Source organism: Schistocerca gregaria, chromosome 2 (assembly GCF_023897955.1).
Source record: "Schistocerca gregaria isolate iqSchGreg1 chromosome 2, iqSchGreg1.2, whole genome shotgun sequence".
NCBI classification, from domain to species: Eukaryota; Metazoa; Arthropoda; class Insecta; order Orthoptera; family Acrididae; genus Schistocerca; species Schistocerca gregaria.
Genome location: NC_064921.1, coordinates 971,219,152 through 971,241,567, shown reverse-complemented (window position 1 = coordinate 971,241,567; position 22,416 = coordinate 971,219,152). Strand labels below are relative to the sequence as shown.

The window sequence follows — 22,416 nt, the reverse complement described above, 5'->3', positions numbered from 1 at the left end:
CTGGTTCCATGGTGTAACGGTTAGCACTCTGGACTCTGAATCCAGCGATCCGAGTTCGAATCTCGGTGGAACCTTCGTTTAGTCTAAATTTTGTGTAATAAGAGTTTCTCGCTGAGGAAGTAGCAGCAATAGGCTCACGGCGTTAGTTTCTACGTTTGTGTAAAAAACGATGCGTCTATAAAACGGCCGAATATTGGTGCGACTTTGTGACCTATATAGAACATTAAACGAGTAATACCTGTAAGAGCAAGCAATTTTACGATAATTCGAAGAAATATCATTATCCCACGAAGGTTAAAAATCCCATGATTATCAACTAGCTATTACAAGCTGAGCAAATGAATTTCCTTTAAAATAGGTTTAAAACATAGGGAGGTTCTGACTCAGTGGGCATTCTCTGGAGCCTCTTTGCTGATGAGATTAGAAAAACAGTCCTCTGGGCCGGATTTGAACCAACGACCTATGGATAACTGTGAATCCTCCACTACAGTCCACCGCTCTACCAACTGAGCTACCAGAGGCTCTGTACACTTTCTTATTCCTACTCATTGCTTTACGTCCGTCCCTGTCTGCCGTCTGCACACACTGCTACTCAGCGCGGCCATATAGACGCACAGGAAATGCAATCATCGGCTGCAACTGCAAACATTGCCCAGATTAAGTTTTATAATGCTCGATGGTGTCGATTAGGTTAAAATATGCAAGTAGGAAGTGTCTGAAGTATGTCAGAGGACTGCTAAGTGTATTACGAGTCTTATCCTGCTGTCTGGTTCCATGGTGTAACGGTTAGCACTCTGGACTCTGAATCCAGCGCTCCGAGTTCGAATCTCGGTGGAACCTTCGTTTAGTCTAAATTTTGTGTAATAAGAGTTTCTCGCTGAGGAAGTAGCAGCAATAGGCTCACGGCGTTAGTTTCTACGTTTGTGTAAAAAACGATGCGTCTATAAAACGGCCGAATATTGGTGCGACTTTGTGACCTATATAGAACATTAAACGAGTAATACCTGTAAGAGCAAGCAATTTTACGATAATTCGAAGAAATATCATTATCCCACGAAGGTTAAAAATCCCATGATTATCAACTAGCTATTACAAGTTGAGCAAATGAATTTCCTTTAAAATAGGTTTAAAACATAGGGAGGTTCTGACTCAGTGGGCATTCTCTGGAGCCTCTTTGCTGATGAGATTAGAAAAACAGTCCTCTGGGCCGGATTTGAACCAGCGACCTATGGATAACTGTGAATCCTCCACTACAGTCCACCGCTCTACCAACTGAGCTACCAGAGGCTCTGTATACTTTCTTATTCCTACTCATTGCTTTACGTCCGTCCCTGTCTGCCGTCTGCACACACTGCTACTCAGCGCGGCCATATAGACGCACAGGAAATGCAATCATCGGCTGCAACTGCAAACATTGCCCAGATTAAGTTTTATAATGCTCGATGGTGTCGATTAGGTTAAAATATGCAAGTAGGAAGTGTCTGAAGTATGTCAGAGGACTGCTAAGTGTATTACGAGTCTTATCCTGCTGTCTGGTTCCATGGTGTAACGGTTAGCACTCTGGACTCTGAATCCAGCGATCCGAGTTCGAATCTCGGTGGAACCTTCGTTTAGTCTAAATTTTGTGTAATAAGAGTTTCTCGCTGAGGAAGTAGCAGCAATAGGCTCACGGCGTTAGTTTCTACGTTTGTGTAAAAAACGATGCGTCTATAAAACGGCCGAATATTGGTGCGACTTTGTGACCTATATAGAACATTAAACGAGTAATACCTGTAAGAGCAAGCAATTTTACGATAATTCGAAGAAATATCATTATCCCACGAAGGTTAAAAATCCCATGATTATCAACTAGCTATTACAAGCTGAGCAAATGAATTTCCTTTAAAATAGGTTTAAAACATAGGGAGGTTCTGACTCAGTGGGCATTCTCTGGAGCCTCTTTGCTGATGAGATTAGAAAAACAGTCCTCTGGGCCGGATTTGAACCAGCGACCTATGGATAACTGTGAATCCTCCACTACATTCCACCGCTCTACCAACTGAGCTACCAGAGGCTCTGTATGCTTTTCTTATTCCTACTCATTGCTTTACGTCCGTCCCTGTCTGCCGTCTGCACACACTGCTACTCAGCGCGGCCATATAGACGCACAGGAAATGCAATCATCGGCTGCAACTGCAAACATTGCCCAGATTAAGTTTTGTAATGCTCGATGGTGTCGATTAGGTTATAATATGCAAGTAGGAAGTGTCTGAAGTATGTCAGAGGACTGCTAAGTGTATTACGAGTCTTATCCTGCTGTCTGGTTCCATGGTGTAACGGTTAGCACTCTGAACTCTGAATCCAGCGATCCGAGTTCGAATCTCGGTGGAACCTTCGTTTAGTCTAAATTTTGTGTAATAAGAGTTTCTCGCTGAGGAAGTAGCAGCAATAGGCTCACGGCGTTAGTTTCTACGTTTGTGTAAAAAACGATGCGTCTATAAAACGGCCGAATATTGGTGCGACTTTGTGACCTATATAGAACATTAAACGAGTAATACCTGTAAGAGCAAGCAATTTTACGATAATTCGAAGAAATATCATTATCCCACGAAGGTTAAAAATCCCATGATTATCAACTAGCTATTACAAGCTGAGCAAATGAATTTCTTTTAAAATAGGTTTAAAACATAGGGAGGTTCTGACTCAGTGGGCATTCTCTGGAGCCTCTTTGCCGATGAGATTAGAAAAACAGTCCTCTGGGACGGATTTGAACCAGCGACCTATGGATAACTGTGAATCCTCCACTACATTCCACCGCTCTACCAACTGAGCTACCAGAGGCTCTGTATACTTTCTTATTCCTACTCATTGCTTTACGTCCGTCCCTGTCTGCCGTCTGCACACACTGCTACTCAGCGCGGCCATATAGACGCACAGGAAATGCAATCATCGGCTGCAACTGCAAACATTGCCCAGATTAAGTTTTATAATGCTCGATGGTGTCGATTAGGTTAAAATATGCAAGTAGGAAGTGTCTGAAGTATGTCAGAGGACTGCTAAGTGTATTACGAGTCTTATCCTGCTGTCTGGTTCCATGGTGTAACGGTTAGCACTCTGGACTCTGAATCCAGCGATCCGAGTTCGAATCTCGGTGGAACCTTCGTTTAGTCTAAATTTTGTGTAATAAGAGTTTCTCGCTGAGGAAGTAGCAGCAATAGGCTCACGGCGTTAGTTTCTACGTTTGTGTAAAAAACGATGCGTCTATAAAACGGCCGAATATTGGTGCGACTTTGTGACCTATATAGAACATTAAACGAGTAATACCTGTAAGAGCAAGCAATTTTACGATAATTCGAAGAAATATCATTATCCCACGAAGGTTAAAAATCCCATGATTATCAACTAGCTATTACAAGCTGAGCAAATGAATTTCCTTTAAAATAGGTTTAAAACATAGGGAGGTTCTGACTCAGTGGGCATTCTCTGGAGCCTCTTTGCTGATGAGATTAGAAAAACAGTCCTCTGGGCCGGATTTGAACCAACGACCTATGGATAACTGTGAATCCTCCACTACAGTCCACCGCTCTACCAACTGAGCTACCAGAGGCTCTGTACACTTTCTTATTCCTACTCATTGCTTTACGTCCGTCCCTGTCTGCCGTCTGCACACACTGCTACTCAGCGCGGCCATATAGACGCACAGGAAATGCAATCATCGGCTGCAACTGCAAACATTGCCCAGATTAAGTTTTATAATGCTCGATGGTGTCGATTAGGTTAAAATATGCAAGTAGGAAGTGTCTGAAGTATGTCAGAGGACTGCTAAGTGTATTACTAGTCTTATCCTGCTGTCTGGTTCCATGGTGTAACGGTTAGCACTCTGGACTCTGAATCCAGCGATCCGAGTTCGAATCTCGGTGGAACCTTCGTTTAGTCTAAATTTTGTGTAATAAGAGTTTCTCGCTGAGGAAGTAGCAGCAATAGGCTCACGGCGTTAGTTTCTACGTTTGTGTAAAAAACGATGCGTCTATAAAACGGCCGAATATTGGTGCGACTTTGTGACCTATATAGAACATTAAACGAGTAATACCTGTAAGAGCAAGCAATTTTACGATAATTCGAAGAAATATCATTATCCCACGAAGGTTAAAAATCCCATGATTATCAACTAGCTATTACAAGTTGAGCAAATGAATTTCCTTTAAAATAGGTTTAAAACATAGGGAGGTTCTGACTCAGTGGGCATTCTCTGGAGCCTCTTTGCTGATGAGATTAGAAAAACAGTCCTCTGGGCCGGATTTGAACCAGCGACCTATGGATAACTGTGAATCCTCCACTACAGTCCACCGCTCTACCAACTGAGCTACCAGAGGCTCTGTATACTTTCTTATTCCTACTCATTGCTTTACGTCCGTCCCTGTCTGCCGTCTGCACACACTGCTACTCAGCGCGGCCATATAGACGCACAGGAAATGCAATCATCGGCTGCAACTGCAAACATTGCCCAGATTAAGTTTTATAATGCTCGATGGTGTCGATTAGGTTAAAATATGCAAGTAGGAAGTGTCTGAAGTATGTCAGAGGACTGCTAAGTGTATTACGAGTCTTATCCTGCTGTCTGGTTCCATGGTGTAACGGTTAGCACTCTCGTCTCTGAATCCAGCGATCCGAGTTCGAATCTCGGTGGAACCTTCGTTTAGTCTAAATTTTCTGTAATAAGAGTTTCTCGCTGAGGAAGTAGCAGCAATAGGCTCACGGCGTTAGTTTCTACGTTTGTGTAAAAAACGATGCGTCTATAAAACGGCCGAATATTGGTGCGACTTTGTGACCTATATAGAACATTAAACGAGTAATACCTGTAAGAGCAAGCAATTTTACGATAATTCGAAGAAATATCATTATCCCACGAAGGTTAAAAATCCCATGATTATCAACTAGCTATTACAAGCTGAGCAAATGAATTTCCTTTAAAATAGGTTTAAAACATAGGGAGGTTCTGACTCAGTGGGCATTCTCTGGAGCCTCTTTGCTGATGAGATTAGAAAAACAGTCCTCTGGGCCGGATTTGAACCAGCGACCTATGGATAACTGTGAATCCTCCACTACATTCCACCGCTCTACCAACTGAGCTACCAGAGGCTCTGTATACTTTTCTTATTCCTACTCATTGCTTTACGTCCGTCCCTGTCTGCCGTCTGCACACACTGCTACTCAGCGCGGCCATATAGACGCACAGGAAATGCAATCATCGGCTGCAACTGCAAACATTGCCCAGATTAAGTTTTGTAATGCTCGATGGTGTCGATTAGGTTATAATATGCAAGTAGGAAGTGTCTGAAGTATGTCAGAGGACTGCTAAGTGTATTACGAGTCTTATCCTGCTGTCTGGTTCCATGGTGTAACGGTTAGCACTCTGAATCCAGCGATCCGAGTTCGAATCTCGGTGGAACCTTCGTTTAGTCTAAATTTTCTGTAATAAGAGTTTCTCGCTGAGGAAGTAGCAGCAATAGGCTCACGGCGTTAGTTTCTACGTTTGTGTAAAAAACGATGCGTCTATAAAACGGCCGAATATTGGTGCGACTTTGTGACCTATATAGAACATTAAACGAGTAATACCTGTAAGAGCAAGCAATTTTACGATAATTCGAAGAAATATCATTATCCCACGAAGGTTAAAAATCCCATGATTATCAACTAGCTATTACAAGCTGAGCAAATGAATTTCCTTTAAAATAGGTTTAAAACATAGGGAGGTTCTGACTCAGTGGGCATTCTCTGGAGCCTCTTTGCTGATGAGATTAGAAAAACAGTCCTCTGGGCCGGATTTGAACCAGCGACCTATGGATAACTGTGAATCCTCCACTACAGTCCACCGCTCTACCAACTGAGCTACCAGAGGCTCTGTATACTTTCTTATTCCTACTCATTGCTTTACGTCCGTCCCTGTCTGCCGTCTGCACACACTGCTACTCAGCGCGGCCATATAGACGCACAGGAAATGCAATCATCGGCTGCAACTGCAAACATTGCCCAGATTAAGTTTTATAATGCTCGATGGTGTCGATTAGGTTAAAATATGCAAGTAGGAAGTGTCTGAAGTATGTCAGAGGACTGCTAAGTGTATTACGAGTCTTATCCTGCTGTCTGGTTCCATGGTGTAACGGTTAGCACTCTGGACTCTGAATCCAGCGATCCGAGTTCGAATCTCGGTGGAACCTTCGTTTAGTCTAAATTTTCTGTAATAAGAGTTTCTCGCTGAGGAAGTAGCAGCAATAGGCTCACGGCGTTAGTTTCTACGTTTGTGTAAAAAACGATGCGTCTATAAAACGGCCGAATATTGGTGCGACTTTGTGACCTATATAGAACATTAAACGAGTAATACCTGTAAGAGCAAGCAATTTTACGATAATTCGAAGAAATATCATTATCCCACGAAGGTTAAAAATCCCATGATTATCAACTAGCTATTACAAGCTGAGCAAATGAATTTCCTTTAAAATAGGTTTAAAACATAGGGAGGTTCTGACTCAGTGGGCATTCTCTGGAGCCTCTTTGCTGATGAGATTAGAAAAACAGTCCTCTGGGCCGGATTTGAACCAGCGACCTATGGATAACTGTGAATCCTCCATTACAGTCCACCGCTCTACCAACTGAGCTACCGGAGGTTCTGTATACTTCCTTATTCCTACTCATTGCTTTACGTCCGTCCCTGTCTGCCGTCTGCACACACTGCTACTCAGCGCGGCCATATAGACGCACAGGAAATGCAATCATCGGCTGCAACTGCAAACATTGCCCAGATTAAGTTTTATAATGCTCGATGGTGTCGATTAGGTTAAAATATGCAAGTAGGAAGTGTCTGAAGTATGTCAGAGGACTGCTAAGTGTATTACGAGTCTTATCCTGCTGTCTGGTTCCATGGTGTAACGGTTAGCACTCTGGACTCTGAATCCAGCGATCCGAGTTCGAATCTCGGTGGAACGTTCGTTTAGTCTAAATTTTCTGTAATAAGAGTTTCTCGCTGAGGAAGTAGCAGCAATAGGCTCACGGCGTTAGTTTCTACGTTTGTGTAAAAAACGATGCGTCTATAAAACGGCCGAATATTGGTGCGACTTTGTGACCTATATAGAACATTAAACGAGTAATACCTGTAAGAGCAAGCAATTTTACGATAATTCGAAGAAATATCATTATCCCACGAAGGTTAAAAATCCCATGATTATCAACTAGCTATTACAAGCTGAGCAAATGAATTTCCTTTAAAATAGGTTTAAAACATAGGGAGGTTCTGACTCAGTGGGCATTCTCTGGAGCCTCTTTGCTGATGAGATTAGAAAAACAGTCCTCTGGGCCGGATTTGAACCAGCGACCTATGGATAACTGTGAATCCTCCACTACAGTCCACCGCTCTACCAACTTTTTTTTTTTTTTTTTTTTTTTTTTTTTTTTTTTGACGCGAAAGCTGACGCTTGGAAATCGCCCTTATGTAAAGGACAGGCACTATAAACGGCTGTGAGAGGTGAGGTGTGGCGAGGTACCAAAACGGGATATTTTCTGCTCCTTCTTCCAAAACAAAAAAAGAAAAAAACCAACGCAGTCGGTAGGACACGAACCTACGCTCCCAGAGGGAATCTGATTTCTAGTCAGACGCCTTAACCACTTTTTTTTTTTTTTTAGCAACAAAATGCGCATTTCCGGTACCGGGAATCGAACCCGGGCCTCCTGGGTAAGAGCCAGGTATCCTAGCCACTTTTTTTTTTTTTTTTTATATATATATAAGCAGCATGAGGCAGGCGGAGGCAAAGCGGGCAGGGGTCAAAATCTCGAGGCCTGGCCGCGATGTCTCCACCCAGTCCTGTTGCTGAGGCGTGTCTTTATCATAGTTTTCAATAAGAAATTTTACATCTTGTGTATACGTAGATATATGCTGTTTTGCCTTCGAAATCCTGAACCAAAAGATGCTTCATTTGAAACAAAAAATTTATGTCATGCCGAGGCAATAGAGATTGAAGGTTATAGCTTTAGTGCTTTTTTTTTTTTTTTTTTTTTTTTTTTTTTTTTTTTTTCTCGTCCACTGCTTCTCGGCAACCTAGCATACTTCTTTGTAATATATAATAAAGTTGTAGGAAGTAGTGGACCCTGAACCTGTATATTATTTTTTTTAATTTCTGTTTAGTTTTTTTATTGTTATTATTATTATTTTTGTTTGTTTGTTATTTTTTTTTATTGTAAAAGAAAAATCTTCATGGAATGTGAAGAAGGAATTTTATGTTAAGGCACTAATTCCATAGCCTCCTTTCCTTCTTGAGATTAATAATAATAATAAAAAAGTATGTTCCCTTCCATGGAAACAAATGAGACTTCCTTCTCAGTCATAAAATGAATGTATAAGAAAACAATTTATCTTTAACCCTGCGATACTGGCTTTCGGCTTCGGCTTCTTCTGTGCAATAAACAAAATAGCCTTCTTTGCCAGCAGAGGATAAGTGATTGTAATATGAAACTGTAAAATTGTACTTCTCCCCAATTGTTTTTGTTTAAGCGTCGTTTCGCTTAAATAAACGATTTTTGTTTATCTCGTTGGCTTGTCAACCAATGCCCAGTCGCTCGAATACAATTTTAAGCATATTGCCGTAGTTTTTCTTGTGGTCTTTATATTTCAGGGCGTTATAAAAAGCACACTTCAAGTACATGTAAAAATCAGTGGAATTGTCATTTCCCAGGTGATTAATTACGTAATTCACATAGTGTCCCATTAACCAATGGACCGAGTTGTTTTTTGCTGCTGGAAAATAGCAAGTCTGAGGCCTGAGGAAAGTAACAGGGGGAAAATTTTCCACCGAAGATCTCGTAAGAAAAGCCAGTTGTTCCCTAATCCAATTACAGAGTTGTAGATTGCCACCGCACGTGAATCTGTGCACTAACGTGTCGATCAATTTACATTTGAGACATAGGTTCGTGTCGCTAACGCCGATTGCATGTAACCTTTCATTGGTGCTTACGGTCTCATTCACTGTTTTATACCACGCTGACTTGACGTCCGATGGTAGACCACGCATATTAATATTTTTCCATATGGCGTCCCAATCAGTGTGTGGGTATTTACTTTCCAATTTGTTTCTCCCCTCCATTTTCTTTCGATGGCACAGAATATCGCGGGCCGTGATCCGTCGTGAGTTGATGATGACACCGCCGAGATAGCTGAATTCCACAAAATATACACGAACGTACTGGAGCCGGTTATTTATTTTTTGCACATTCACCGGCGCCTGTAAACTGGCAGGCCTGACAACTTCAAATAATTTAGTTGTAATGCTATCAGCGTGGTCGCTAAGGATAGTGGCGGTCCTTTTTATAAAAAGCGCAGACGCCTTATTTCTGATGTCAACTAACCCCAAACCTCCATTCCTGGGATCTAAGGTCGCAGTTTTTGCGTCGACTCTGAATATATCCCCTCTCCAAAGATAGCTGGCAATGGTAGACATTATCTTTTTTCCAATCATTTTCGGTAGTGGGAAGATCTGTGCTATAAAGTAACTCCTGGAGAGAATGCAGTGGTTAATGAAAATCACCCTCTGAACTTGGTTCATGTTACGGTGGAGGTTTTCCCTTGTTGTTCCAAGAAGTTGTCCCGACGTATTTCTCCAATTGATAGCTGCCATTTTTAACGGACAAGGTGTCAGTGTTATTCCTAGTACTTTGCATTGGGTGACCATTGTGGCCCAGGCTAAGGTGGTATGTTGAAAACCCCGCAGGTTTAGGAGTTTGCTTTTGTTTGCGTTGACACCTGCTCCGGAGACTCTACAGTACTTTTTAATTAGCGTTTCCAATTTCAAAATGTCGTCGGGATTTCGCAGGACGACTCCGACATCATCGGCATAGGCGTTTATGACTGTTCGGTGACCAGATAATGTGATGCCAGTTAGAGTGGCATGAACACTGCGGAGGAAAGGTTCTAATGAAAGCACGAATAGGAACATGGAAAGGGGGCTTCCTTGAGGAACGCCGCGCCTGATCTGAATCTGCTTTGTCCTCTGGCAGTTAACTGATATACAAGCGCTGATGCCTGTTGCAACATTTCTGATCACACTTACGACTCGCTCATTAAAACCTATTTTGTTCAGTGTGGCACTAAGGAATCTATGATCCACACGATCAAATGCTTTCTGGAAGTCAATAAACATGATAGCACATTTTATGGTGGTCACAGCAGTGATTGCAATTATATCTCTATATTCAGCTATGCTTTTGAAAATGCTCTTGGTAGGCACACAGGACTGGTATGGACTTACTATCTTTTTGGCCAACTGTGAGAGTCTGTTGTTTAAAATTCTGCCGATGATTTTATAATCGGAGTTTAACAGGGAGATAGGACGAAAGTTGTTGAGGTTTCTTTTTGCAGCATTTTTTGGGATTAGTACTATTGTGCTCTCTTTAAAAACAGCAGGTAAATGCTTTCCCTGAAGCACCTCGTTCGTCATTCGGGTAAACATGTCACCAATCAGTGGCCAGTATCGTTTATAAAATTCAACAGGCAAACCATCCGGTCCCGGCGATTTCCTCAGAGGAGATTTGCAGATGATTCTGTGGATATCTTCGTTAGTACACTCAACGAGAAGGTCTTCGTTTTCCTCGTCCGAGACCTGTGGAGCTATGTAACTAAGGAACTCATCGAAGGACTCTTCACATACCGGGTTGGCAGTGTATAGGTCTTCGTAATATTTGTGCACTGCATTGACGATGTCTCTCTGAGTCGTGAGTGTCTCGCCAGTTTCAGACTGAAGTCCATCAATGAAGGTGCGTCTCCTGTTTCTTTCGTGCTTCAGTAGATGGTACAAGGAAGCATGTTCATCCTCCACGACTGTCTTAGCCTTGGATTTTAATTTCAGACCCTCCATCTGCTGTCTTTTAAGACTGAGCAATTTGGCCTTAGTTTGCTTGATATCTGCCAGACGGACGTTGGAAGTGTTTGCCTGCTCATATAAATTTCGCAGCATGGTATAATAAAATTCTATGGAATTTTTCAAGTCTTTCGATCGTTGTACACTATACTGGATGAGAACTTTTCTCAGTTTAGGCTTTGCCCTGTTGCACCACCAGTCTAGTACTGAGACGTGTCTATCTGCAGAGCGGAGGCACAATGCCCACGCTTCTGTCAAACTTTCTTCTAATCCGTCGTCCTGCATCAGTGACGTATTAAGGTGCCATGAACTTCTAAAACGGCGAGTGGGTTGCGCAGTAAGGTTGATGGAAGCTAGCACGGAGCTATGATCAGAAAAGTAAACTGGAATCGTCTCTGCTTTAATGAAGGAGCTAACTAGACTTTGCGATATGTAGAGTCTGTCGATCCTGCTACGTGAGTGAGGACCTAGGAATGTAAATGCCACAAATGTGGGATACATTATTTCCCAAGCATCTTTAAGCTGTAAAACAGTGACGAAACGCTTCAGTTCACTGCAGGTATTAAAATTCGGAACCTGGTCTTTCTTATTTATCACACAATTAAAATCACCGCCTATTATAAGATCTTTTGGGTTTTTCCGTAATAAATAAATGATTTCTTCTTTATAGAACTGTGCTCTTTCCATTCTATTAGATGTGCCAGAAGGGGCATACAGATTGATAAGGGTAGAACCAAAGACTTTGATACCTATCGCTCTGCCGGAGTCCAACCTCTCGATATCCGAGACAGGAATCCCCTCCCTGACTAAAATTGCTGTACCGACGTTGGTGTCAAGTGAGACATTTAAAATCGCCAAATATCCAGGCACTGTAAGATTAGTCAGCACTACTTCCTGTAGGAAAGCAATGTCCGTCCCTGACTCATATAAATAATCCTTGAGCGCTGTAACTTTAGTCACGGATGTAATCCTGTTAATATTGATAGTCGTAATTGTATATGCCTGGGACATTTAGTTTGCATAAAAAGTAAATAAGTGATTAAAAAGATAACAAAATATTAAAAAAAAAAAAAAAAAAAAAAGATGTGCAGCTCCTAGAAGGGAGAAACGACTCTGCTTAAACAAACATCTAAAAGAATAGTCAGTATTTGAAGCTCGGTAAACACTTCATCTGGTTCCTCTGAAATATGACTAAGACAGTAGTACAATTAGAAATGAAACTGGTTCAACAAAATCCTTTTGTTTTTTCATCTTACAGCCTCATTTTGGTGCAGGATTCCGAACATCTCGGGTTTTAGTTTTACCGAGGGGCTTTGCATCACTAATGTCACTTGAAGGTACCTCCTTAGGTCTTTCCGTGATGATTTCATACAAGACGTTCTTGGCCGTCGCTTCCTCTTGTGCTGGTTGTTGTTTGCTTTGGTTACGGGAAGCTTTGAGATTAGGTTGCAGTTTGAGTCGGCGTCTTCGGACATCTTGGTTCAACGCGCCGTCATTCGGATTGTCTATCTTTACCACCGTTGTGACCGAAGCTGTCTCAACAGCGTCCTTTTTACGAGTGCCATTTCCTTGTTCTTCCGTCACTAGCTCCAGAGCACTGACTGAGTCGGCGGTTTGTGGGTCTGTAAATTCTTGAGTTGGGTTCCGCTCCGTCACCTCTTGTGCTTCGGAGTGCGCCTCTTCCGTCTCCGCGACAATCGTTACTGCGTCCCCTCCGTGGACCGTTTGTACCCGTTCAGCCGCCGACAGCGGCCGGGTTGCCTTAGCGGCTGTCGTCACGTCAATACATGTACTGTTTGTTTCCTCGAGTACATCCGCATTACACTGCTTCTGCTTGCGGGTGGAAGGCGAATTACGGGCGGACTCGCCGTCCGAGCCGTCATCGGTCATTTCTAACGGTCGCTTCTTATTCTGGAGATCGCAATCGGGAACAGAAGGGTGTGATGTAATGACGCTCAGGGGAGGGAACTCCGTAGTAGTTATGGCGGGCACTGCAGAAGTACATGCACCACTGTCGTTAACCGAAAGAAGGGAAGTGCTATTTGGTAAGACATCGCTGAGGGTCAGTTTTTGACGCTGTGTTAGATTGTTCCGAAGAACAAAAACACGGCGCGGACAATCTTGTCGGAAATGACCTGTCTCATTGCAAATATTGCACGTGCGCTCCTGACCAGAATACACAACATGTGCTTTATGGCCTGCAACGGATATATGGGACGGAATGTTGGCTTTCACCTCCATGTCAACGGATCTAATGCCATTAAAACACTGTATCTTGTATAGCTTCGACCATCTTTCGTTAGGGATAGATTTAACTTCGCCATATTTAGATAGAGCGTCCTTGATCAACTGATTATCAATTTCAATTGGAACATTCAAAATCCTGACATTGGTGTACATGATATCAGCTTTTCGTACAGAGACATTACTTTTTGAACCGTCTCGATGAACAAATTCGACGGAATTACCCCATTTTGCAAGCAACTTATCGACTGTCACTGAGTTCAGAAATTTAACAAAAACACAGTATTTTTCAGCATCTAATTGCGTGGTATGAACAGAGTCAGAATTTATACCGATTACCTCAGTCAGCCAATCGTGGATTTCCAGCGCAGTGGGTTGGACCGGCCGTGTTTCTTTCTCGAACGAGAAGACTAAAGTATTCTTCCTGACGGTGTCAGACATGGTCGTCGGGTCCGACGAAATTCCGGCAACAACCGAAATTGCGGCGAAGCACGAGACGTGGAACGGACGAAAGCACTATAAAAACACTTATCAGAGACACCACTCAAAAAATAACAGCGAAAATGTACAGCGAACTTCACGTAAACACCAAACACCGGCGATAGCGCTAACGTACGCGGAGTAAACAACAAGCACGTCCGACCGCGGCGACGGCTAAAGCCAGAATGTGCCAACTGAGCTACCAGAGGCTCTGTACACTTTCTTATTCCTACTCATTGCTTTACGTCCGTCCCTGTCTGCCGTCTGCACACACTGCTACTCAGCGCGGCCATATAGACGCACAGGAAATGCAATCATCGGCTGCAACTGCAAACATTGCCCAGATTAAGTTTTATAATGCTCGATGGTGTCGATTAGGTTAAAATATGCAAGTAGGAAGTGTCTGAAGTATGTCAGAGGACTGCTAAGTGTATTACGAGTCTTATCCTGCTGTCTGGTTCCATGGTGTAACAGTTAGCACTCTGGACTCTGAATCCAGCGATCCGAGTTCGAATCTCGGTGGAACCTTCGTTTAGTCTAAATTTTCTGTAATAAGAGTTTCTCGCTGAGGAAGTAGCAGCAATAGGCTCACGGCGTTAGTTTCTACGTTTGTGTAAAAAACGATGCGTCTATAAAACGGCCGAATATTGGTGCGACTTTGTGACCTATATAGAACATTAAACGAGTAATACCTGTAAGAGCAAGCAATTTTACGATAATTCGAAGAAATATCATTATCCCACGAAGGTTAAAAATCCCATGATTATCAACTAGCTATTACAAGCTGAGCAAATGAATTTCCTTTAAAATAGGTTTAAAACATAGGGAGGTTCTGACTCAGTGGGCATTCTCTGGAGCCTCTTTGCTGATGAGATTAGAAAAAACAGGCCTCTAGGCCGGATTTGAACCAGCGACCTATGGATAACTGTGAATCCTCCACTACAGTCCACCGCTCTACCAACTGAGCTACCAGAGGCTCTGTATACTTTCTTATTCCTACTCATTGCTTTACGTCCGTCCCTGTCTGCCGTCTGCACACACTGCTACTCAGCGCGGCCATATAGACGCACAGGAAATGCAATCATCGGCTGCAACTGCAAACATTGCCCAGATTAAGTTTTATAATGCTCGATGGTGTCGATTAGGTTAAAATATGCAAGTAGGAAGTGTCTGAAGTATGTCAGAGGACTGCTAAGTGTATTACGAGTCTTATCCTGCTGTCTGGTTCCATGGTGTAACGGTTAGCACTCTGGACTCTGAATCCAGCGATCCGAGTTCGAATCTCGGTGGAACCTTCGTTTAGTCTAAATTTTGTGTAATAAGAGTTTCTCGCTGAGGAAGTAGCAGCAATAGGCTCACGGCGTTAGTTTCTACGTTTGTGTAAAAAACGATGCGTCTATAAAACGGCCGAATATTGGTGCGACTTTGTGACCTATATAGAACATTAAACGAGTAATACCTGTAAGAGCAAGCAATTTTACGATAATTCGAAGAAATATCATTATCCCACGAAGGTTAAAAATCCCATGATTATCAACTAGCTATTACAAGCTGAGCAAATGAATTTCCTTTAAAATAGGTTTAAAACATAGGGAGGTTCTGACTCAGTGGGCATTCTCTGGAGCCTCTTTGCTGATGAGATTAGAAAAACAGTCCTCTGGGCCGGATTTGAACCAGCGACCTATGGATAACTGTGAATCCTCCACTACATTCCACCGCTCTACCAACTGAGCTACCAGAGGCTCTGTATACTTTTCTTATTCCTACTCATTGCTTTACGTCCGTCCCTGTCTGCCGTCTGCACACACTGCTAGTCAGCGCGGCCATATAGACGCACAGGAAATGCAATCATCGGCTGCAACTGCAAACATTGCCCAGATTAAGTTTTATAATGCTCGATGGTGTCGATTAGGTTAAAATATGCAAGTAGGAAGTGTCTGAAGTATGTCAGAGGACTGCTAAGTGTATTACGAGTCTTATCCTGCTGTCTGGTTCCATGGTGTAACGGTTAGCACTCTGGACTCTGAATCCAGCGATCCGAGTTCGAATCTCGGTGGAACCTTCGTTTAGTCTAAATTTTCTGTAATAAGAGTTTCTCGCTGAGGAAGTAGCAGCAATAGGCTCACGGCGTTAGTTTCTACGTTTGTGTAAAAAACGATGCGTCTATAAAACGGCCGAATATTGGTGCGACTTTGTGACCTATATAGAACATTAAACGAGTAATACCTGTAAGAGCAAGCAATTTTACGATAATTCGAAGAAATATCATTATCCCACGAAGGTTAAAAATCCCATGATTATCAACTAGCTATTACAAGCTGAGCAAATGAATTTCCTTTAAAATAGGTTTAAAACATAGGGAGGTTCTGACTCAGTGGGCATTCTCTGGAGCCTCTTTGCTGATGAGATTAGAAAAACAGTCCTCTGGGCCGGATTTGAACCAGCGACCTATGGATAACTGTGAATCCTCCACTACAGTCCACCGTTCTTCCAACAGAGCTACCAGAGGCTCTGTACACTTTCTTATTCCTACTCATTGCTTTACGTCCGTCCCTGTCTGCCGTCTGCACACACTGCTACTCAGCGCGGCCATATAGACGCACAGGAAATGCAATCATCGGCTGCAACTGCAAACATTGCCCAGATTAAGTTTTATAATGCTCGATGGTGTCGATTAGGTTAAAATATGCAAGTAGGAAGTGTCTGAAGTATGTCAGAGGACTGCTAAGTGTATTACGAGTCTTATCGTGCTGTCTGGTTCCATGGTGTAACGGTTAGCACTCTGGACTCTGAATCCAGCGATCCGAGTTCGAATCTCGGTGGAACCTTCGTTTAGTCTAAATTTTGTGTAATAAAAGTTTCTCGCTGAGGAAGTAGCAGCAATAGGCTCACGGCGTTAGTTTCTACGTTTGTGTAAAAAACGATGCGTCTATAAAACGGCCGAATATTGGTGCGACTTTGTGACCTATATAGAACATTAAACGAGTAATACCTGTAAGAGCAAGCAATTTTACGATAATTCGAACAAATATCATTATCCCACGAAGGTTAAAAATCCCTTGATTATCAACTAGCTATTACAAGCTGAGCAAATGAATTTCCTTTAAAATAGGTTTAAAACATAGGGAGGTTCTGACTCAGTGGGCATTCTCTGGAGCCTCTTTGCTGATGAGATTAGAAAAACAGTCCTCTGGGCCGGATTTGAACCAGCGACCTATGGATAACTGTGAATCCTCCACTACAGTCCACCGCTCTACCAACTGAGCTACCAGAGGCTCTGTATACTGTCTTATTCCTTCTCATTGCTTTACGTCCGTCCCTGTCTGCCGTCTGCACACACTGCTACTCAGCGCGGCCATATAGACGCACAGGAAATGCAATCATCGGCTGCAACTGCAAACATTGCCCAGATTAAGTTTTATAATGCTCGATGGTGTCGATTAGGTTAAAATATGCAAGTAGGAAGTGTCTGAAGTATGTCAGAGGACTGCTAAGTGTATTACGAGTCTTATTCTGCTGTCTGGTTACATGGTGTAACGGTTAGCACTCTGGACTCTGAATCCAGCGATCCGAGTTTGAATCTCGGTGGAACCTTCGTTTAGTCTAAATTTTCTGTAATAAGAGTTTCTCGCTGAGGAAGTAGCAGCAATAGGCTCACGGCGTTAGTTTCTACGTTTGTGTAAAAAACGATGCGTCTATAAAACGGCCGAATATTGGTGCGACTTTGTGACCTATATAGAACATTAAACGAGTAATACCTGTAAGAGCAAGCAATTTTACGATAATTCGAAGAAATATCATTATCCCACGAAGGTTAAAAATCCCATGATTATCAACTAGCTATTACAAGCTGAGCAAATGAATTTCCTTTAAAATAGGTTTAAAACATAGGGAGGTTCTGACTCAGTGGGCATTCTCTGGAGCCTCTTTGCTGATGAGATTAGAAAAACAGTCCTCTGGGCCGGATTTGAACCAGCGACCTATGGATAACTGTGAATCCTCCACTACAGTCCACCGCTCTACCAACTGAGCTACCAGAGGCTCTGTATACTTTCTTATTCCTACTCATTGCTTTACGTCCGTCCCTGTCTGCCGTCTGCACACACTGCTACTCAGCGCGGCCATATAGACGCACAGGAAATGCAATCATCGGCTGCAACTGCAAACATTGCCCAGATTAAGTTTTATAATGCTCGATGGTGTCGATTAGGTTAAAATATGCAAGTAGGAAGTGTCTGAAGTATGTCAGAGGACTGCTAAGTGTATTACGAGTCTTATCCTGCTGTCTGGTTCCATGGTGTAACGGTTAGCACTCTGGACTCTGAATCCAGCGATCCGAGTTCGAATCTCGGTGGAACCTTCGTTTAGTCTAAATTTTCTGTAATAAGAGTTTCTCGCTGAGGAAGTAGCAGCAATAGGCTCACGGCGTTAGTTTCTACGTTTGTGTAAAAAACGATGCGTCTATAAAACGGCCGAATATTGGTGCGACTTTGTGACCTATATAGAACATTAAACGAGTAATACCTGTAAGAGCAAGCAATTTTACGATAATTCGAAGAAATATCATAATCCCACGAAGGTTAAAAATCCCACGATTATCAACTAGCTATTACAAGCTGAGCAAATGAATTTCCTTTAAAATAGGTTTAAAACATAGGGAGGTTCTGACTCAGTGGGCATTCTCTGGAGCCTCTTTGCTGATGAGATTAGAAAAACAGTCCTCTGGGCCGGATTTGAACCAGCGACCTATGGATAACTGTGAATCCTCCACTACAGTCCACCGCTCTACCAACTGAGCTACCAGAGGCTCTGTATACTTTCTTATTCCTACTCATTGCTTTACGTCCGTCCCTGTCTGCCGTCTGCACACACTGCTACTCAGCGCGGCCATATAGACGCACAGGAAATGCAATCATCGGCTGCAACTGCAAACATTGCCCAGATTAAGTTTTATAATGCTCGATGGTGTCGATTAGGTTAAAATATGCAAGTAGGAAGTGTCTGAAGTATGTCAGAGGACTGCTAAGTGTATTACGAGTCTTATCGTGCTGTCTGGTTCCATGGTGTAACGGTTAGCACTCTGGACTCTGAATCCAGCGATCCGATTTCGAATCTCGGTGGAACCTTCGTTTAGTCTAAATTTTGTGTAATAAGAGTTTCTCGCTGAGGAAGTAGCAGCAATAGGCTCACGGCGTTAGTTTTCTACGTTTGTGTAAAAAACGATGCGTCTATAAAACGGCCGAATATTGGTGCGACTTTGTGACCTATATAGAACATTAAACGAGTAATACCTGTAAGAGCAAGCAATTTTACGATAATTTCGAAGAAATATCATTATCCCACGAAGGTTAAAAATCCCATGATTATCAACTAGCTATTACAAGCTGAGCAAATGAATTTCCTTTAAAATAGGTTTAAAACATAGGGAGGTTCTGACTCAGTGGGCATTCTCTGGAGCCTCTTTGCTGATGAGATTAGAAAAACAGTCCTCTGGGCCGGATTTGAACCAGCGACCTATGGATAACTGTGAATCCTCCACTACAGTCCACCGGTCTACCAACTGAGCTACCAGAGGCTCTGTATACTTTCTTATTCCTACTCATTGCTTTACGTCCGTCCCTGTCTGCCGTCTGCACACACTGCTACTCAGCGCGGCCATATAGACGCACAGGAAATGCAATCATCGGCTGCAACTGCAAACATTGCCCAGATTAAGTTTTATAATGCTCGATGGTGTCGATTAGGTTAAAATATGCAAGTAGGAAGTGTCTGAAGTATGTCAGAGGACTGCTAAGTGTATTACGAGTCTTATCCTGCTGTCTGGTTCCATGGTGTAACGGTTAGCACTCTGGACTCTGAATCCAGCGATCCGAGTTCGAATCTCGGTGGAACCTTCGTTTAGTCTAAATTTTCTGTAATAAGAGTTTCTCGCTGAGGAAGTAGCAGCAATAGGCTCACGGCGTTAGTTTCTACGTTTGTGTAAAAAACGATGCGTCTATAAAACGGCCGAATATTGGTGCGACTTTGTGACCTATATAGAACATTAAACGAGTAATACCTGTAAGAGCAAGCAATTTTACGATAATTCGAAGAAATATCATTATCCCACGAAGGTTAAAAATCCCATGATTATCAACTAGCTATTACAAGCTGAGCAAATGAATTTCCTTTAAAATAGGTTTAAAACATAGGGAGGTTCTGACTCAGTGGGCATTCTCTGGAGCCTCTTTGCTGATGAGATTAGAAAAACAGTCCTCTGGGCCGGATTTGAACCAGCGACCTATGGATAACTGTGAATCCTCCACTACAGTCCACCGCTCTACCAACTGAGCTACCAGAGGCTCTGTATACTTTCTTATTCCTACTCATTGCTTTACGTCCGTCCCTGTCTGCCGTCTGCACACACTGCTACTCAGCGCGGCCATATAGACGCACAGGAAATGCAATCATCGGCTGCAACTGCAAACATTGCCCAGATTAAGTTTTATAATGCTCGATGGTGTCGATTAGGTTAAAATATGCAAGTAGGAAGTGTCTGAAGTATGTCAGAGGACTGCTAAGTGTATTACGAGTCTTATCCTGCTGTCTGGTTCCATGGTGTAACGGTTAGCACTCTGGACTCTGAATCCAGCGATCCGAGTTCGAATCTCGGTGGAACCTTCGTTTAGTCTAAATTTTCTGTAATAAGAGTTTCTCGCTGAGGAAGTAGCAGCAATAGGCTCACGGCGTTAGTTTCTACGTTTGTGTAAAAAACGATGCGTCTATAAAACGGCCGAATATTGGTGCGACTTTGTGACCTATATAGAACATTAAACGAGTAATACCTGTAAGAGCAAGCAATTTTACGATAATTCGAAGAAATATCATTATCCCACGAAGGTTAAAAATCCCATGATTATCAACTAGCTATTACAAGCTGAGCAAATGAATTTCCTTTAAAATAGGTTTAAAACATAGGGAGGTTCTGACTCAGTGGGCATTCTCTGGAGCCTCTTTGCTGATGAGATTAGAAAAACAGTCCTCTGGGCCGGATTTGAACCAGCGACCTATGGATAACTGTGAATCCTCCACTACAGTCCACCGCTCTACCAACTGAGCTACCAGAGGCTCTGTATACTTTCTTATTCCTACTCATTGCTTTACGTCCGTCCCTGTCTGCCGTCTGCACACACTGCTACTCAGCGCGGCCATATAGACGCACAGGAAATGCAATCATCGGCTGCAACTGCAAACATTGCCCAGATTAAGTTTTATAATGCTCGATGGTGTCGATTAGGTTAAAATATGCAAGTAGGAAGTGTCTGAAGTATGTCAGAGGACTGCTAAGTGTATTACGAGTCTTATCCTGCTGTCTGGTTCCATGGCATTCTGGCTTTAGCCGTCGCCGCGGTCGGACGTGCTTGTTGTTTACTCCGCGTACGTTAGCGCTATCGCCGGTGTTTGGTGTTTACGTGAAGTTAGCTGTACATTTTCGCTGTTATTTTTTGAGTGGTGTCTCTGATAAGTGTTTTTATAGTGCTTTCGTCCGTTCCACGTCTCGTGCTTCGCCGCAATTTCGGTTGTTGCCGGAATTTCGTCGGAACCGACGACCATGTCTGACACCGTCAGGAAGAATACTTTAGTCTTCTCGTTCGAGAAAGAAACACGGCCGGTCCAACCCACTGCGCTGGAAATCCACGATTGGCTGACTGAGGTAATCGGTATAAATTCTGACTCTGTTCATACCACGCAATTAGATGCTGAAAAATACTGTGTTTTTGTTAAATTTCTGAACTCAGTGACAGTCGATAAGTTGCTTGCAAAATGGGGTAATTCCGTCGAATTTGTTCATCGAGACGGTTCAAAAAGTAATGTCTCTGTACGAAAAGCTGATATCATGTACACCAATGTCAGGATTTTGAATGTTCCAATTGAAATTGATAATCAGTTGATCAAGGACGCTCTATCTAAATATGGCGAAGTTAAATCTATTTATAAGGAAAGATGGTCGAAGCTATACAAGATACAGTGTTTTAATGGCATTAGATCCGTTGAAATGGAGGTGAAAGCCAACATTCCGTCCCATATATCCGTTGCAGGCCATAAAGCACATGTTGTGTATTCTGGTCAGGAGCGCACGTGCAATATTTGCAATGAGACAGGTCATTTCCGACAAGATTGTCCGCGCCGTGTTTTTGTTCTTCGGAACAATCTAACACAGCGTCAAAAACTGACCCTCAGCGATGTCTTACCAAATAGCACTTCCCTTCTTTCGGTTAACGACAGTGGTGCATGTACTTCTGCAGTGCCCGCCATAACTACTACGGAGTTCCCTCCCCTGAGCGTCATTACATCACACCCTTCTGTTCCCGATTGCGATCTCCAGAATAAGAAGCGACCGTTGGAAACGACCGATGACGGCTCGGACGGCGAGTCCGCCCGTAATTCGCCTTCCACCCGCAAGCAGAAGCAGTGTAATGCGGATGTGCTCGAGGAAACAAACAGTACATGTATTGACGTGACGACAGCCGCTGAGGCAACCCGGCCGCTGTCGGCGGCTGAACAGGTACAAACGGTCCACGGAGGGGACGCAGTAACGATTGTCGCGGAGACGGAAGAGGCGCACTCCGAAGCACAAGAGGTGACGGAGCGGAACCCAACTCAAGAACTTACAGACCCACAAACCGCCGACTCAGTCAGTGCTCTGGAGCTAGTGACGGAAGAACAAGGAAATGGCACTCGTAAAAAGGACGCTGTTGAGGCAGCTTCGGTCACAACGGTGGTAAAGATAGACAATCCGAATGACGGCGCGTTGAACCAAGATGTCCGAAGA

The 22,416-nt window shown here is 43.1% G+C and overlaps 36 non-coding genes across 36 annotated transcripts; 18 read left to right on the top strand and 18 right to left on the bottom strand.

Annotated features, from left to right (window-relative positions):
• Positions 1-2: 2 nt before the first annotated feature.
• Positions 3-74, top strand: Trnaq-cug (transfer RNA glutamine (anticodon CUG)). Its single transcript has one exon. It is a non-coding gene; the product is annotated as a tRNA-Gln (tRNA).
• A 358-nt stretch (positions 75-432) lies between these two features.
• Trnay-gua (transfer RNA tyrosine (anticodon GUA)) lies at positions 433-521 on the bottom strand. Its single transcript is given in 2 exon segments — positions 433-468; positions 485-521. It is a non-coding gene; the product is annotated as a tRNA-Tyr (tRNA).
• A 247-nt stretch (positions 522-768) lies between these two features.
• Positions 769-840, top strand: Trnaq-cug (transfer RNA glutamine (anticodon CUG)). Its single transcript has one exon. It is a non-coding gene; the product is annotated as a tRNA-Gln (tRNA).
• A 358-nt stretch (positions 841-1,198) lies between these two features.
• Positions 1,199-1,287, bottom strand: Trnay-gua (transfer RNA tyrosine (anticodon GUA)). The gene is given in 2 exon segments: positions 1,199-1,234; positions 1,251-1,287. It is a non-coding gene; the product is annotated as a tRNA-Tyr (tRNA).
• Positions 1,288-1,534: 247 nt separating this feature from the next.
• On the top strand, positions 1,535-1,606 carry Trnaq-cug (transfer RNA glutamine (anticodon CUG)). The gene has a single exon. It is a non-coding gene; the product is annotated as a tRNA-Gln (tRNA).
• A 358-nt stretch (positions 1,607-1,964) lies between these two features.
• Positions 1,965-2,053, bottom strand: Trnay-gua (transfer RNA tyrosine (anticodon GUA)). The gene is given in 2 exon segments: positions 1,965-2,000; positions 2,017-2,053. It is a non-coding gene; the product is annotated as a tRNA-Tyr (tRNA).
• Positions 2,054-2,301: 248 nt separating this feature from the next.
• Positions 2,302-2,373, top strand: Trnaq-cug (transfer RNA glutamine (anticodon CUG)). The gene has a single exon. It is a non-coding gene; the product is annotated as a tRNA-Gln (tRNA).
• Positions 2,374-2,731: 358 nt separating this feature from the next.
• Trnay-gua (transfer RNA tyrosine (anticodon GUA)) lies at positions 2,732-2,820 on the bottom strand. The gene is given in 2 exon segments: positions 2,732-2,767; positions 2,784-2,820. It is a non-coding gene; the product is annotated as a tRNA-Tyr (tRNA).
• A 247-nt stretch (positions 2,821-3,067) lies between these two features.
• On the top strand, positions 3,068-3,139 carry Trnaq-cug (transfer RNA glutamine (anticodon CUG)). The gene has a single exon. It is a non-coding gene; the product is annotated as a tRNA-Gln (tRNA).
• Positions 3,140-3,497: 358 nt separating this feature from the next.
• On the bottom strand, positions 3,498-3,586 carry Trnay-gua (transfer RNA tyrosine (anticodon GUA)). Its single transcript is given in 2 exon segments — positions 3,498-3,533; positions 3,550-3,586. It is a non-coding gene; the product is annotated as a tRNA-Tyr (tRNA).
• Positions 3,587-3,833: 247 nt separating this feature from the next.
• Trnaq-cug (transfer RNA glutamine (anticodon CUG)) lies at positions 3,834-3,905 on the top strand. The gene has a single exon. It is a non-coding gene; the product is annotated as a tRNA-Gln (tRNA).
• A 358-nt stretch (positions 3,906-4,263) lies between these two features.
• Trnay-gua (transfer RNA tyrosine (anticodon GUA)) lies at positions 4,264-4,352 on the bottom strand. Its single transcript is given in 2 exon segments — positions 4,264-4,299; positions 4,316-4,352. It is a non-coding gene; the product is annotated as a tRNA-Tyr (tRNA).
• A 247-nt stretch (positions 4,353-4,599) lies between these two features.
• Trnaq-cug (transfer RNA glutamine (anticodon CUG)) lies at positions 4,600-4,671 on the top strand. Its single transcript has one exon. It is a non-coding gene; the product is annotated as a tRNA-Gln (tRNA).
• Positions 4,672-5,029: 358 nt separating this feature from the next.
• Trnay-gua (transfer RNA tyrosine (anticodon GUA)) lies at positions 5,030-5,118 on the bottom strand. Its single transcript is given in 2 exon segments — positions 5,030-5,065; positions 5,082-5,118. It is a non-coding gene; the product is annotated as a tRNA-Tyr (tRNA).
• Positions 5,119-5,789: 671 nt separating this feature from the next.
• On the bottom strand, positions 5,790-5,878 carry Trnay-gua (transfer RNA tyrosine (anticodon GUA)). Its single transcript is given in 2 exon segments — positions 5,790-5,825; positions 5,842-5,878. It is a non-coding gene; the product is annotated as a tRNA-Tyr (tRNA).
• Positions 5,879-6,125: 247 nt separating this feature from the next.
• Trnaq-cug (transfer RNA glutamine (anticodon CUG)) lies at positions 6,126-6,197 on the top strand. The gene has a single exon. It is a non-coding gene; the product is annotated as a tRNA-Gln (tRNA).
• A 358-nt stretch (positions 6,198-6,555) lies between these two features.
• Trnay-gua (transfer RNA tyrosine (anticodon GUA)) lies at positions 6,556-6,644 on the bottom strand. Its single transcript is given in 2 exon segments — positions 6,556-6,591; positions 6,608-6,644. It is a non-coding gene; the product is annotated as a tRNA-Tyr (tRNA).
• Positions 6,645-6,891: 247 nt separating this feature from the next.
• On the top strand, positions 6,892-6,966 carry Trnaq-cug (transfer RNA glutamine (anticodon CUG)). Its single transcript has one exon. It is a non-coding gene; the product is annotated as a tRNA-Gln (tRNA).
• Positions 6,967-14,060: 7,094 nt separating this feature from the next.
• Positions 14,061-14,132, top strand: Trnaq-cug (transfer RNA glutamine (anticodon CUG)). Its single transcript has one exon. It is a non-coding gene; the product is annotated as a tRNA-Gln (tRNA).
• Positions 14,133-14,491: 359 nt separating this feature from the next.
• Trnay-gua (transfer RNA tyrosine (anticodon GUA)) lies at positions 14,492-14,580 on the bottom strand. Its single transcript is given in 2 exon segments — positions 14,492-14,527; positions 14,544-14,580. It is a non-coding gene; the product is annotated as a tRNA-Tyr (tRNA).
• A 247-nt stretch (positions 14,581-14,827) lies between these two features.
• On the top strand, positions 14,828-14,899 carry Trnaq-cug (transfer RNA glutamine (anticodon CUG)). Its single transcript has one exon. It is a non-coding gene; the product is annotated as a tRNA-Gln (tRNA).
• Positions 14,900-15,257: 358 nt separating this feature from the next.
• Trnay-gua (transfer RNA tyrosine (anticodon GUA)) lies at positions 15,258-15,346 on the bottom strand. Its single transcript is given in 2 exon segments — positions 15,258-15,293; positions 15,310-15,346. It is a non-coding gene; the product is annotated as a tRNA-Tyr (tRNA).
• Positions 15,347-15,594: 248 nt separating this feature from the next.
• Positions 15,595-15,666, top strand: Trnaq-cug (transfer RNA glutamine (anticodon CUG)). Its single transcript has one exon. It is a non-coding gene; the product is annotated as a tRNA-Gln (tRNA).
• A 358-nt stretch (positions 15,667-16,024) lies between these two features.
• Positions 16,025-16,113, bottom strand: Trnay-gua (transfer RNA tyrosine (anticodon GUA)). The gene is given in 2 exon segments: positions 16,025-16,060; positions 16,077-16,113. It is a non-coding gene; the product is annotated as a tRNA-Tyr (tRNA).
• A 247-nt stretch (positions 16,114-16,360) lies between these two features.
• Trnaq-cug (transfer RNA glutamine (anticodon CUG)) lies at positions 16,361-16,432 on the top strand. The gene has a single exon. It is a non-coding gene; the product is annotated as a tRNA-Gln (tRNA).
• A 358-nt stretch (positions 16,433-16,790) lies between these two features.
• Positions 16,791-16,879, bottom strand: Trnay-gua (transfer RNA tyrosine (anticodon GUA)). Its single transcript is given in 2 exon segments — positions 16,791-16,826; positions 16,843-16,879. It is a non-coding gene; the product is annotated as a tRNA-Tyr (tRNA).
• A 247-nt stretch (positions 16,880-17,126) lies between these two features.
• Positions 17,127-17,198, top strand: Trnaq-cug (transfer RNA glutamine (anticodon CUG)). The gene has a single exon. It is a non-coding gene; the product is annotated as a tRNA-Gln (tRNA).
• Positions 17,199-17,556: 358 nt separating this feature from the next.
• Positions 17,557-17,645, bottom strand: Trnay-gua (transfer RNA tyrosine (anticodon GUA)). The gene is given in 2 exon segments: positions 17,557-17,592; positions 17,609-17,645. It is a non-coding gene; the product is annotated as a tRNA-Tyr (tRNA).
• A 247-nt stretch (positions 17,646-17,892) lies between these two features.
• Trnaq-cug (transfer RNA glutamine (anticodon CUG)) lies at positions 17,893-17,964 on the top strand. The gene has a single exon. It is a non-coding gene; the product is annotated as a tRNA-Gln (tRNA).
• A 358-nt stretch (positions 17,965-18,322) lies between these two features.
• Positions 18,323-18,411, bottom strand: Trnay-gua (transfer RNA tyrosine (anticodon GUA)). Its single transcript is given in 2 exon segments — positions 18,323-18,358; positions 18,375-18,411. It is a non-coding gene; the product is annotated as a tRNA-Tyr (tRNA).
• A 247-nt stretch (positions 18,412-18,658) lies between these two features.
• Trnaq-cug (transfer RNA glutamine (anticodon CUG)) lies at positions 18,659-18,730 on the top strand. The gene has a single exon. It is a non-coding gene; the product is annotated as a tRNA-Gln (tRNA).
• Positions 18,731-19,090: 360 nt separating this feature from the next.
• Positions 19,091-19,179, bottom strand: Trnay-gua (transfer RNA tyrosine (anticodon GUA)). Its single transcript is given in 2 exon segments — positions 19,091-19,126; positions 19,143-19,179. It is a non-coding gene; the product is annotated as a tRNA-Tyr (tRNA).
• Positions 19,180-19,426: 247 nt separating this feature from the next.
• Trnaq-cug (transfer RNA glutamine (anticodon CUG)) lies at positions 19,427-19,498 on the top strand. Its single transcript has one exon. It is a non-coding gene; the product is annotated as a tRNA-Gln (tRNA).
• Positions 19,499-19,856: 358 nt separating this feature from the next.
• Trnay-gua (transfer RNA tyrosine (anticodon GUA)) lies at positions 19,857-19,945 on the bottom strand. Its single transcript is given in 2 exon segments — positions 19,857-19,892; positions 19,909-19,945. It is a non-coding gene; the product is annotated as a tRNA-Tyr (tRNA).
• A 247-nt stretch (positions 19,946-20,192) lies between these two features.
• Positions 20,193-20,264, top strand: Trnaq-cug (transfer RNA glutamine (anticodon CUG)). The gene has a single exon. It is a non-coding gene; the product is annotated as a tRNA-Gln (tRNA).
• Positions 20,265-20,622: 358 nt separating this feature from the next.
• On the bottom strand, positions 20,623-20,711 carry Trnay-gua (transfer RNA tyrosine (anticodon GUA)). The gene is given in 2 exon segments: positions 20,623-20,658; positions 20,675-20,711. It is a non-coding gene; the product is annotated as a tRNA-Tyr (tRNA).
• Between the last annotated feature and the right edge of the window lie 1,705 nt (positions 20,712-22,416).